This window comes from Syngnathus floridae, chromosome 6, assembly GCF_059516105.1.
Source record: "Syngnathus floridae isolate MCC-2025c chromosome 6, RoL_Sflo_1.0, whole genome shotgun sequence".
Taxonomy (NCBI): Eukaryota; Metazoa; Chordata; class Actinopteri; order Syngnathiformes; family Syngnathidae; genus Syngnathus; species Syngnathus floridae.
The window spans coordinates 17873112-17885318 of record NC_142418.1 but is presented as its reverse complement, the minus strand read 5'-3'; the positions used below and the strand labels follow the sequence as shown (position 1 = coordinate 17885318).

The 12207-nt window shown below is 46.0% G+C and overlaps 2 long non-coding RNA genes across 11 annotated transcripts in view; one reads left to right on the top strand and one right to left on the bottom strand.

The window, feature by feature from the left end:
- LOC148397036 (uncharacterized) overlaps nt 1–12207 on the top strand; it is a 58524-nt gene that overhangs the window by 32889 nt on the left and 13428 nt on the right. For 8 of the 10 annotated variants that reach the window (XR_015859005.1, XR_015859000.1, XR_015858999.1 and 5 more), the window contains exons 5-6: nt 4213–4318; nt 7341–7426. This is a non-coding gene — a long non-coding RNA (uncharacterized LOC148397036). Of the gene's footprint in view, nt 1–4212; nt 4319–7340; nt 7427–11707; nt 11836–12207 lie in introns of those variants that run through there. The other 2 variants (XR_015858998.1, XR_015859004.1) reach the window with 2 other exon arrangements.
- LOC148397037 (uncharacterized) lies at nt 7470–12045 on the bottom strand. The gene is made up of 3 exons (XR_015859006.1): nt 11861–12045; nt 10685–10965; nt 7470–7704 (listed from the first exon to the last, which is right to left on the bottom strand). It is a non-coding gene; the product is annotated as an uncharacterized LOC148397037 (long non-coding RNA).

Here is a 12207-nt window from a genome sequence, read left to right as displayed (position 1 = left end):
CCATGAACTTCTCCTCATCTCCATAGCCCGGTGTTGTAGACAAACAAATCTTTCCATCCGCAGCGCACGGGGTCACGGCGTTAACAGACGAAGGAATGCTGCGGAGAGAAAATATTGTCCAGCAATGACACAGAAGTAATTTGGGTCTCACATCGGGCTCTTTTGTTGCCTCAAAGTGTTTGACCCGGAGGTCCCTGTCAGCGTCGTTCTTAATGGCAGCCCGAGCAGAGTGACAGGCCCAGAAAGTAAAACATTTTACTGCTAATAGTGGGGCTCCAGAGGCTTAGGCATAAATATTTAAGCTCCTCTCCCTTGTCCCAAATACTGGGGGGTCTCCATGGTGCATTTATCTATAATGCAGGAAAAAGAGCAAATATATCCGCTGGATGCCACCATAATGGCTTGTTGGCACTTTTTTTTCCTTCTCCTCCTCCTTTTCTTTTCCGCGAGTAGTTAAATGGAATTAGCCAGCGTGTTAACTCAAACTTTTTTCCTTTTCACGAGGAAGCGGCAATGTTGAGCAAGCCTCGCGGGACTTCAAATATTAAACGGGCGTCAATTTCCTTCGTACGGCAAAGAAGTGCGAGCTTTGGCCTATTTTCTCAAAGTAAACTTCATTAAAAAGTCTATGTGGCTTGTGAAGGTGGTCTGACGTGCCTTGAATGATGGTCTCCCCGAACAAAGCTGCTACACAAGCCGTCGAATTATCTCTGTCAAACTTTGGCGTAATCTGCGCTGATCCTCTTAAAAATATTTAAATGAAAGCATTTGCACATCAATTGTTTCCATGGCAACGCTGTGTGGATTCTTCTGGGGGGGGGGGTGCCTCTTTAACACTGAGCTTTAGAAAAAGCACATCTCCTTCTGTTGTGTTGACAAACAACAAAACAAACAATATTAAATGGAGGAGCTGGGCTTTTTCACACCATTGATGGATGGAGGATCAGAAAGGCGCAGGGAAATGGAGTTGAATTGAACACTCAAGTTGGTAATGATATGATTGGTGCTCTGGGATGTGTCGTTATACATGGGCTATAAAGCCCACTGAGAGCCTTTGGAATGAAGAGCCAATCCAATGCAGGACCCTTCATAAATATTCACTGAGCCACCTCATCAGTACTTTATGGCTCCATATTATTGCTGCCATGCTAAGAAGCCCTGGGAGGAACTCCTCGCCCCCTAGTGGCAGATCAATAAATTAGACAAACTGCATCGGGGTGGTGGGGGGGGGGGGAAAAAAAAAATATGCGCGGGGGTAGCGACACAATTACACTGTGGAAACAACAGCGCTTCCGTTGTACTTCCTTTTTGTATTCTGGGAAACAAAAAGAACAGTGTATTAATATATAGCTGGTGGCTTAATGAGGATTTGCATGGTGGATTAATTAATTTGTTGCTAATAGGCACAAACAGGAGAAAACAAACTTCTTTAAGGCTGAGATGTACACTTCTAAGTAAGTAATGTAAATTATGCAGATTGTGTTGGTTATTCTGACAAAGAGGGTTTCTTTTTTTTTTCGTATGAGGTGCTTTAAAAGATTGCTCCTTCCTGGCATTTTATCAATTGCACACTCCCATCAATAAATCACCAGGCGCATTTGAATTATGAGTCTGCTTTGCTCAAACAAATACACGGTGGTGATTAATGATATGGATTGTTCACAAAGGATTTAATGTCATAATTTACATGTCGCCAGTGTAGTACAGCACGCCCGCTCATTTAGTTAGCGCCGCAGTTCAAATATTAGTTCTTCAACTGCCATTCAAATGATTATTCCGATGTACAAACAGCGGCAGCTTTTTGTCCTCGCCAACTTTGCGTTTTTTTTTTTTTTTTTTTCTCTTTTCTGCAAGAACGTGGCTCTCTGATGCAACCCGAGTGAAGACGTGGGGCCTCGTAACTCTGCTGCAATCCATGCCTGCAAACGCAGCCCCCCTGGTCGTCTCCATAAAATCCGCTTTAATCAGCAGAGCATCAATTAACAGCCAACAGTTTGAAATAAAATGTCACCTTGCCGTTTCAGGGAGAAGCCTTCTCCCCCTCAAGGTTTCAAGTGGAGAACTTTCAAATCCTTTCTTATGCTAATTTCCCCGTCGTGCGCTACCATACACAATTCCATTAACTTCGGGAGGGCTAATTATGTTTGGAAAGTTTTCAAACGCAGTGATGTAATTAACACCAAATAGTTTTACTACAAAATGGAAGAACATGTTCTCACCCTTAAAGTTTGCATTTGCAGTTTTGGGAAATGTCCAGAGTAGAGAACCTTGGGTCGAGATAACACTTTGTACCTTGTTGCTACTTTTATACAAATGGGAGTGGCATTAAAGACTAAACCGACTGCAAGCACTAAATGGCTGTCAAGGATCTTCACAAAGGCGAGCATAAGTGACACCATGTTAACGTTGTTTCCCGTTTTGCATACAGTTCAATATTTCAGAATAACCGATCGCAGTAGTTGGGCCTCGGGGAGGGGGGATCTTGCTTCAGACCAAAATATGGAAATTGGGACTGGTTGCTGGAGAGTTGCCAGTTTGCTTCCCAAGTACGACTGCGGTGCCCTTGAGCAAAGAACCCCCCCTCCAATATTGCTGAAGGCACTTGTTCATACCCTCCCACATACTGACGTCTCTCTTTGTGCATGTGTGTATACCTCTGGCCAATTCCATCACTTTTAATAATTAAGCGCAAAATATAAAACATTTAAATTTGCCCTCTCGTGGTGTCAATTTTCTAAAAAAAAAAAAGCATGGATTTTATTTTGCAATAGCAAGCGGGCCATGCGTGCAAATATCACATTGTGAGGCCATCCCCTTTCCGTCCTCTGGGTCCAAATAATGGCTTTGGACTGAACAATGCTGAGGTGGGTTGGAGCAGTGCAGTATATCAAGCCAAACGATGGCCATGTGATAATTCTCCAAAGTTAAACAGCCATAAACGGCTTGAGAACTCTGACCTTCACAATCTAACTAAGCAAGAGGAGCCAATGATGTGGAACAGACCCATCTAGGCAGCCGCATGATGATAAACTATGCCCCCAGCTTTGCTAAAAAATAACTGTATGTCTTCCGTGACATATATAGTGCCAGCATTTCAATACGATCCCAATTTATTTTGCACTAAAATGCTTTATCGTCGGCAGTAAAGCATGTGCGGCGGCAGGCGGAAGGACGCGCGCGGCTGCCTGCCTGCCTGGCAAGCCGGGTGGGTGCAGCGAGCGAGCGAGCGAGCGAGCGAGCGAGCGAGCGAACGATCCAGCGCGTCTCAAAGGCACATTGTTCTCTTTGCAGCTCGGCGGCGCTCGCGAGAAGGCCGTAAAAAACTATCAAAACTTATAAAGCTTATCATTAGTCTGCCTCTTGTCACTCACTCGCGCCGTTTTACTCGCTGTTTTTCCTCCGACGACTTTCTGCAAACTTGGGAGCAACTTCCAATGTGAGACAGACGAAATAATTTGATCTGCTCCTGTATCAGAAGCGTTTGAGAACAACCCCCCCCCCCCAATTCCTCCTCCTCCTCCTTTTCCCCCGCTACAACGCATGCACGCACACACAAATCCAATGAATTTACAGACATTTAGGCTCTCGAGCGGTATTTGTCACTTTGTGTCAAAAAAGTCATCACGGGGATAAAAAGGAAAAATTGCTATCGCGCGCCGTGAGCCCCGTGCCATGATGCCGGGTCATTTACAATCCTATATCCTATTCAGACAGCGAGCAGAACGGACGAAGCATCCGTGCATCTTTCACCACGCCGTGCCCTTCACACTTGTCATAGCAGCACCATAAACAGCATCCATAACAATTGAGGCCTCTGAGGGAAAGGCTCCGCTATGCAGAGGAGTCTCGGCTTTGCTCCCAAATGTGTTTTTTCTCTCCCTTTCAAGCGTTTCTGGAAGGGGAAAAAAAAAGCATGGCTTCTTGTCACGAGCTTCGCCTTCTCAGCAGGAATTACAGTTTGCAGCAAACGGCCCTATAATGAATGAATAATGTAGTGTTTAGTAAGAGGCTCTTCTTATTTGAAGAGGAAATCTTTACGGCTGTGTAATTAATCATAATTAAGAAGATTTTTGACAAGAGCTGAGGGAGCGCGCAGACAGCGCTGCCTCTCCAAATTCCCACCGAGGGCTGCGGGAAGCGATGGGAAGAGGCGGCTAATGAGATCCATTTCCACTAGCTCTTGTTATGATCTTTGCTTTCCTTTGTGCCAAGGCTCATCATTGAGGGGCTTACAACCGCTGGCTGGAGAAGAAAGGACGCGCACCTCTTTGTTTCTGTAGACCTCCTACTCCAGATCTATTACGTCGTACCTCACAAGGCTAAGTACCATTTAATTTAGTCGCCCTCACATATTTATCATCTGCTGGTGATTTATGAGCTCGGAATCCCTGCACCGGAAATGCGACGTGGTGTGTTTTTGCTCTGGCGCTTTTGCAGAATTTCACATTTGAATTCAAGTCACACCGATGGGGCTCATCATGTACAACTTATGTGTGTATTCATCCACAACAAGCTGTAATAACGGCTTTGTCAGTCTTTAAATATTCTGAAGATGGTTTTGGAATTGTCAAATTAGAAAGCGTTACCAGGATGATGCACTTTTTTAATTTTAAAATATTCTAAAAGTGACTTTGAAAAATGCCAATCCGCCAAATAAAATTTAAAAATCCCACTTTATATTAAAAAATATATTTATAAAAAATATATTTCCAAATGTCACATTCATTTATCCAAATTGGCTTCCCGGAACGTGATGATTTGTGCCCCTGCAGGCCAATAAAAGAATAGCATCTGCTTGTCCCGCCCAATAAATTTTCACTAAAGCAACACTTTCGGGCCAATCGAGTCCTGGAGGGCCACCATGTTGCATGCTTTCGACGTTTCCCACCTCCCTTCAAAGTGTGCGTGGCACGTACAGCAGCTGCTCGCTCGCTCGCTCGCTCGCAGGCCAATACCCCGAGAGCACGCCTGATGTCCTGACATTGTCTCGCTACGGTCACAAGCGATACCAGCTCAGCTTGAATAATTTAGTCACCACCCCGGGGGGGCTGAGCCTTAGCGCCCGAGGAGCAATACGCTCTCCGTCGTTTTCCACATGATCCACTTTACAATGTTTAAACGCATTTTTTGGACTTAACGGCACAGCTATTTATTGTGATAAGTGGCGTGTTTGCAATAAAGAGTGGTGATTTGTTGAGTGATGTCAGAGAGCCGTCCCACTTGGCGACGAGCTGAATTGTGTTTGATTTCATAAATAATTGCAGTCATCTGGGACTCGCATTGTTTTAGGCTTAACTGTGTTGTTTACCCACGCACACATATGTCGGAGGGAAGAGACGCTGTTGTGGATACACATCCAGCCCGAAGGAATCTTACCCTGGGCCTGCGCACGCTTGGCGAGCGTTTGAAAGACTCGCGAGTGTGTGCGTGCGTGTGTTTGCGGATTGGGAGCCAACTTGAAAGGAAGGCGAGGAAAACAACATGCATCGGTGTAGCCTACTGGAGGTATTAAGGCGAAGCTGTGAGCAAACACATCCGTACTTAATGAGGCCCGGCATCTGGAGCGATGATTGGGATTCATCAGCCTCACGCTCCATCGCCGTGACGACCGGCGACGAGACAAGGTGCCGTTTTTCCCAGTGTTCACAAATTAAGTCGGAATCCGAGAGGTGATTGATCGCTCCCTCGTCGCCGTCCCGTCAGCCGAGGATACATGAAAGATGGAGAACGTCGGCGCCTCTGGCCTCGATTCCATTTTTTTTTTTTTTGGAGCTGGCAAATGTAGAAATTCTCAGAAAGTTAAGCGATAACAACGAGAAGTTTTCCCGCTTCGGTGACCCCGGGAGTTTTGCAAGAGAATTTGGCGAAACCTTGCGAGGGAATCTCAAGCGTGGACCGGTGTGTACAAATCGCATTGATGTGCCGTGCGGGGGAAGCCGCCAAAGCGTTCGAGATGAAAGTGAGCGGAGGTGGAGGTGTGGGTGCAGGTGCTTAAGTCTGCATGTGCACTCTGGTGGGACCGCTATGTCCCTATTATGCTTGAACGCAGCGAGCTCAATAGTCTCCAAAAAAGGAGGGGGCAAAAAAAAAGAACAGCGGCGCAGTTAAAGCGGCATGGTGCCAATTAGCACGGAGCGGGCCGACATATGCCTGTGAAAAATCCTGATGAAAGTGCATATTGATGTCATAAATTAGCCGCGCACAATAGATTGTTGGGGTGTTTGTGTGTAAATGTTTAATTAACCCGCTCGCCGACGTCGCCGCCCGGCGCTTAGCGTGCGAGGAATCAATCTACTTAGCGGCCCGTTTAACAATGCCGGCCCGCCCGGCCGGCCGGCCTTGTGTGACATGTTCATTGGGGACAGGCGAGCGGTTGTTAATGTCGGGAAATTAACAAAGCCATTAACCCGACGCGACGGCGTCCCGGGCTCTGTGTGTACGCGCGGGTTGTCCAAGGACAATAACTCGGTGTAAAACCTTGGTCCAATTGTCTTTATGGCGGCAGGTGAATTATCCGCACCTCCATGGTCACAGACAAGTTGAAATCAGGTTTGCCGCCGATTGAGTGAGCGTTGAAAGCGGCTGCGCTTAATCAGGAAGGAATCGTCTAATAGGACTGTGATTAAATCCAAAGTAATTGTGTCACAGCGTGAAATGAAGCACTTTATTGTTCTTCCTCAGCTCTTCTTCACTAATTGCCTCAGCTGCGAAGGGTGTTTTCATCGCTTTCTGTGGGCAATTTGGTATTTTTTCCGAGGTGTGATTTGCTATTTGGCGACGAGATGACCGCGGGGACCACTTTTCAACTGCTTTGTGTCTGCTTCGTTCAACTTGCTTCTCACTCACTATTACTTTTTTACTAGCAATGGCAGCCATCGTAGCTGCCCTACGATTACTCGATTTGTCTCCACATCGACAGTTAACAAACTCAACTAATCGCTGATTCCAGTGTTTTGGGTTCGTTTTCTCATTTTGAAGACTTTTTATCTTGCTTGCTAATTTCTAGCCATCCAGTCGAAAATATGGCGGTCGTTGAAAGGTCACTGCGATGAGCCTCGTTAGCTTCTCGACTATTCTTTTGTTTACTTGGATGGTTATTCAAAAAGTGTATTTTATTAAACTATGGAGGATTGGGTTGTGGGCCAATAAATAAAAAGCCAATTAAAGTGTGATAGCGTTTACATAACGTTTCTCAATTCCTCGCATTTGCTAGCGGCAAATTCCAAAGTGTGCAAATTCATGCCGAGACTTAACCGTTGCCACTCAAGTTCAAGTACGTGCTCACTATTTTACCATTGTATGCGAATATTTGACTGATTTGGATTCTCTGCACCTAACAGTGAACAGCGGGCCCACCCCCACCCACAGATCACAGAGGGAGCCGTGATGACCCCATCCCAAAGGACCCTGCTGTTTTGCCTGCGAGGTAAAAACTGTGATCCAGAGTTTTTTTTTTTTTTCTTCGCATTTAATCACCGCGCTCCGTGGTTGGTTCACATTGTTGCACGAGGAGGAGATAGCAATTATAACGCCCGGCGTGCGGCCTGCTGCACTCCTGCCCGCGCGCGCGCTGGTGTATTCCCCGGGGCGGCGCAGGGAGACGGGTGGCGGGGGCGCCATGAAAGGGAAACAAAATCCCCCCGTGGACACGCGGAGCTTATCAGCGTGCACTTGGGCCATCCGTCGCTTGGCTCGAGTCTCCATCTGGGAGCGAAAAGGCGGCATGTGGTTCTTTTCCGGCAAACATCTGCAGTGGACTTTTCAAACTTACCTTTCTGAAATCGAGTTTGATTACACTGCAGTGGTTGACTTGAAAACATTTGAATGTCTGACAGTCTAAATTCCAAATAGCAGCAGTGCCTGTGTTGTTTTTACTGAGTGGAGAGGACACAGCATTCTAATACAATATTGATATTTCCATAAATAAGTACCCACTCAAACTGCATCCGTCAGACTTCTCCACAGTGCGACGAAGTCGCTCGACAACTTTTCCTAGCGCATCAATCCTACAAGGAATATTGTTGTTTATTGGCAAACATCCTGACACATCATCATACACAATGAGGCGGCCATGAATAATTAATGTCCTCTCACACAAAATATTCACTCGCGCTCCAATAGTGTTTACTCCCCTGCAGTCATCCACACTGAGGATAACCTCTGCCGTTCTAAGGAGCTCGGCGCCCGCCCGCCGCACAATGCAGCAAAGTTACAAGAGGCACAGTAACGACATGAAAGCTGCGAGAAATAGATCAGCAAATACACCGCAGCACTGTTTAAAGAGTGCCTCAATAACACAGAGCTTGTGTTTTGGGAGCCAACATGGGGGGGGGGGGGGGGGGAGAAAAAAAATGTTGCAGTAGCTGGAGAAAATCTGTGGCTGCACCTGCAAACAGGTGACAACCACGCTTTTAGGCTCTGTACAAAATCTGTGATAATTGAATTTATGTGCTCAAAATGTCAAAACGGTCTTTGTCAGCTGACATCATTGTTCAGTAGCGTGCTTTGACGCCACTTCCGGATCGCAGCTGAAGCCGTATGCGCCAAACATGAAATTATTCTTTTTATTCCACAAGCACAATATTAATCAGAGAATAATTTATCTTTTGTTTTTAATCCAAATAAGATATTTGCAAATATCTGCATTTACTTTGAAAAAAATGACCATCAATCTCTCTTATATATGATATTGCTTAACAAGCGTGTAGTTGCTTTTTTAATGACTACTTAAAACAAAATACACTAAAATAATGGGTTAGTAAACAGCAATGAGAGAAAAATGTGTATTTCTTAATGCACTTTAAGGCAAATAGAATATCTGATTTTATGATTAATCGATGAACTAATCGATAGAATAATCAATTCAAAATCCAATTTGTTGATTAGACTGTCAAATCATTGTGAGTTTTTATTTTCTAATTGCCATCTTCTCCATGTCTTGAGCCCCGACACCCGTTCAGGAGGCCCTGCCTTTGTTTGGTGTGTTTATTTAGGCTCTGCACCAGCTGCTAGCACATGTTTGATTCACGGGCGTCAAAGATTTACGGGCGTCCTTTCGGATTGCGAAAGAGGCCTATATTTATTTTCCGGCGCGTTAATTATATTCTCACTGTTACTTTTCTTTTTGCCTAAAACCAACGTAGAATGTCGGAGTGAGCGTAACCCAGTTGGGTCGCGTCGACGGTGCACAGCTGACTATCAAGCTGCTGACTGATTGACTTATGGAAGGGAAGCCGCTGCAGCCCCGGGGAGACGCACGTCTTTGTGGGGGAACCGACACTCCCCTTGTAACCGTCTCGGAAGTCAATGCTATCACACTGTCAAACTCCCAACTTGCTTCCCGCGTGTCTTTCATTCCCCGGCACCCCTCCCCTGCCCTCCCATCCCTCCTTCCTCGTCTCTGCATTCAAAATGATTCCCACAGCCTACAGCGACGAGCGCAGACTTTTAGCGCGCGTCCGCCGCCGCCGCCGTAGACGGGAAGCACGGGGGGGTTCATCCTGGGCGGCGCTCACCAGGGAAAGTGACAGCCCGGATAATTGGCACTAATCAAGTGACTGCTCGTATTGAGAGAATGTCACTTTGGGCTCGGAGAAAGGAACGCGGTTGACCCATCGTGGTAGCGCCCGAGGCCGTCGGCTCTCCTACAATGTATACTGTCAATCCAGCAAGTGGGACTGTCATCATCCAGCAGCGCAGTCGATCTTTGGTCAATATGCGAGGCAAAAAGAAGAAGAAAGTCGGAGGGAAAGAAAAAAGACACGGGGTAGGGAGGCGGCGGCGGCGGGAGGGCGGGAGGGAGACGTTTCCTATTCCACATGAAAACTAGGATGTTATGGAGAGCGCGCTACATTATTCTTTTTCAACATTTCTCTTACAGCGACGGCTTTGAATTACAGAGGACTTTTTTGTCGAGAGCAAGTCGGAGATGAATCAAAAATTCATCTGAAGAAGTTGTGCGCCGGGCGAGCCGAATGTACCTCTGGTGGAACCAACATTTGCAAAAGTTCCATCTCCTTAAGCAATTATTAGCGGTGATAGTTTGACATGTGCGAGAGTTGTCAACAACTCACTTTAAACAAAGTACAAAGCAGAAATAAACAGTGCCCCGGGCAAAATTAACTTAGGGGACGAGCCACATCATGAATTATAAATGACCGTACTGCAGTGAGCCTTTCCTACCGGGAGGCCTCGTTGGAGTGACTAACCTATTTTCGACGCATTTGAAAGTCAAGTGACAGCCAGCGCCAAAGAATGCAGTTCAGTCTGTTATTTAGTAAACGACTTGTGTAATTTCTAAATTGTGCCAAACTAACCGTGGAGCGCCCTCGGGGGGTTTGAGTCATCTGCTGCGCACGTTTTGCCTCCAAACTGCCATTCACGTGCAAATTAATTCCCTTCGCAGAGCGTCTTTTAATCCATCTCATTAGCAAAGTGGCCTATAGATAAAAGCCCGTGTTTTATCTTTTTAATCCGCGCCTCCTTAATGCTGCCTGGAAATAATTGAAATGATGTCAACACCAATTGCGCGCCAGTGACTCAGAGTCCGTTTGACAAACTGTTCAGCGACATTAATTTGTCCGCTTTGAGCTCGGCCTCGGTGCCACGCCCCGTCAGACGGAGCTTTGGATCTCTCGAGAAGTCTGAACTCATCCGCAGGTTCCGCTCATTCCTTCTTACGTACCTTCCGAGTATTTCCTTTGTCACAATTCTCAAGGTGGGTCTCCTGACCCCAGACGAGAAAGAAAAGGGACCGGAAAAGCTCCCTCGATGCGGCGACACGACGAGTCTGCCTGGTCAACATTGATAAAAAGATGACGCCGGGGTCCTGACGAGGGATTTTGCGCGCCTTCCGGGCGACTTTCCGAAATGTCTAGATTGGCAGCTCTCTGGATGATCGAATCGCCGCAGAGCCGCGCCAACGTGAACCGTTCACCATCCCTGTAGAACAAGATGCAAGGGAAGCTGTGGAGGAAATTGAAAGTCAATTAAACAGAGCACTCGGGCGGAATTTTACAGCCGGGAGAGTCAAAATGAGGAAGCTAATGCCGCTATGTGTGCACAAAGACATTTATTTAGGAATGGGCATTTTGAAAACGGCTCAGTTTGTCAAATGAGGAGGAAGTGGGAGCACATTTACCTTGTTGAAAGGCCGCTTACCAGAAAAACGACTCTCGCTTACTGTCTCATGTGCTCTATTTGCTTCCAATTCATCTTGAAGCGGCACCGTATTAAGGCGCACAAACATGCTTGATTTATTTTCAAAGCTGAACAGCTAAAATTCAATATTTAGCAGATTCAGCAATGTAGGTAAACACAATTGCTCTGTTTCTTGTTCATGGTCACTTGCTGACAGGTACAATTGGTGGGGCTCAATTTATTTAAATATGCCTTCTCATTTCTGGATGGCTATTTTTTTTGACTGACTGATACCACACAATGCACAAATACTACAGTATGGATTTTTAAAACTTTAAATTCTCTTTCCATACGTTATTTTTTTTTATACAATGCAGTACTACTAAGCAAGTATAGGGGCAGGCGATAGATCACGATATCTTATAAATTAATCTCAATGAGTAAATTTGAGTTGATAAACACGGAAGTTGGGTTAAATCAGCAAGCAAATTATGCTCGTAAGGCGAGGTGTTTGTTTTTTTAATTTGCAATAGAATCGCCACAAATGCGAATATATGAAGTAGGTTATTGAGATTTGTCCCTCCTCACTTGCCGTAGTGATTCGTTCAGCTCTACTTGTTTACAAACAAATGCGTGCATATTTTCAAGACACGATGAAGTGAGCATCCACCAGCACTTTGCAAGTAAACAGCCCAGGTGTGACTTTCAACCCGCGACATACCTTATTCGATGGCTTTTGTTTTTCTTTTCTTACTATTTGAGAGTTACGCACAGCACGGGTTGGTTGTTCGACGTCTTCAAACGACCAGTTAACGCAACCCTCGTGCGCTGCACGCGCACGCACAGCTCATGCACGCGCACGACGCTGTGATCCAGCTCTGCAAACACGGTGATTGGCAGGTGGATGGCACAAAGTGCGATTGGAGCGCAACTTCACACGTTAATTGTAGTTGCACTAAAAGGATGTTAACCAATATATGTTCAATGCTCCCTTTTTAGACGCGCGCACGCACGCACGCACGCACTTCTGAAGAGTCACTCTTCAAGCGTGGCGGTGTTGCGTGAGCC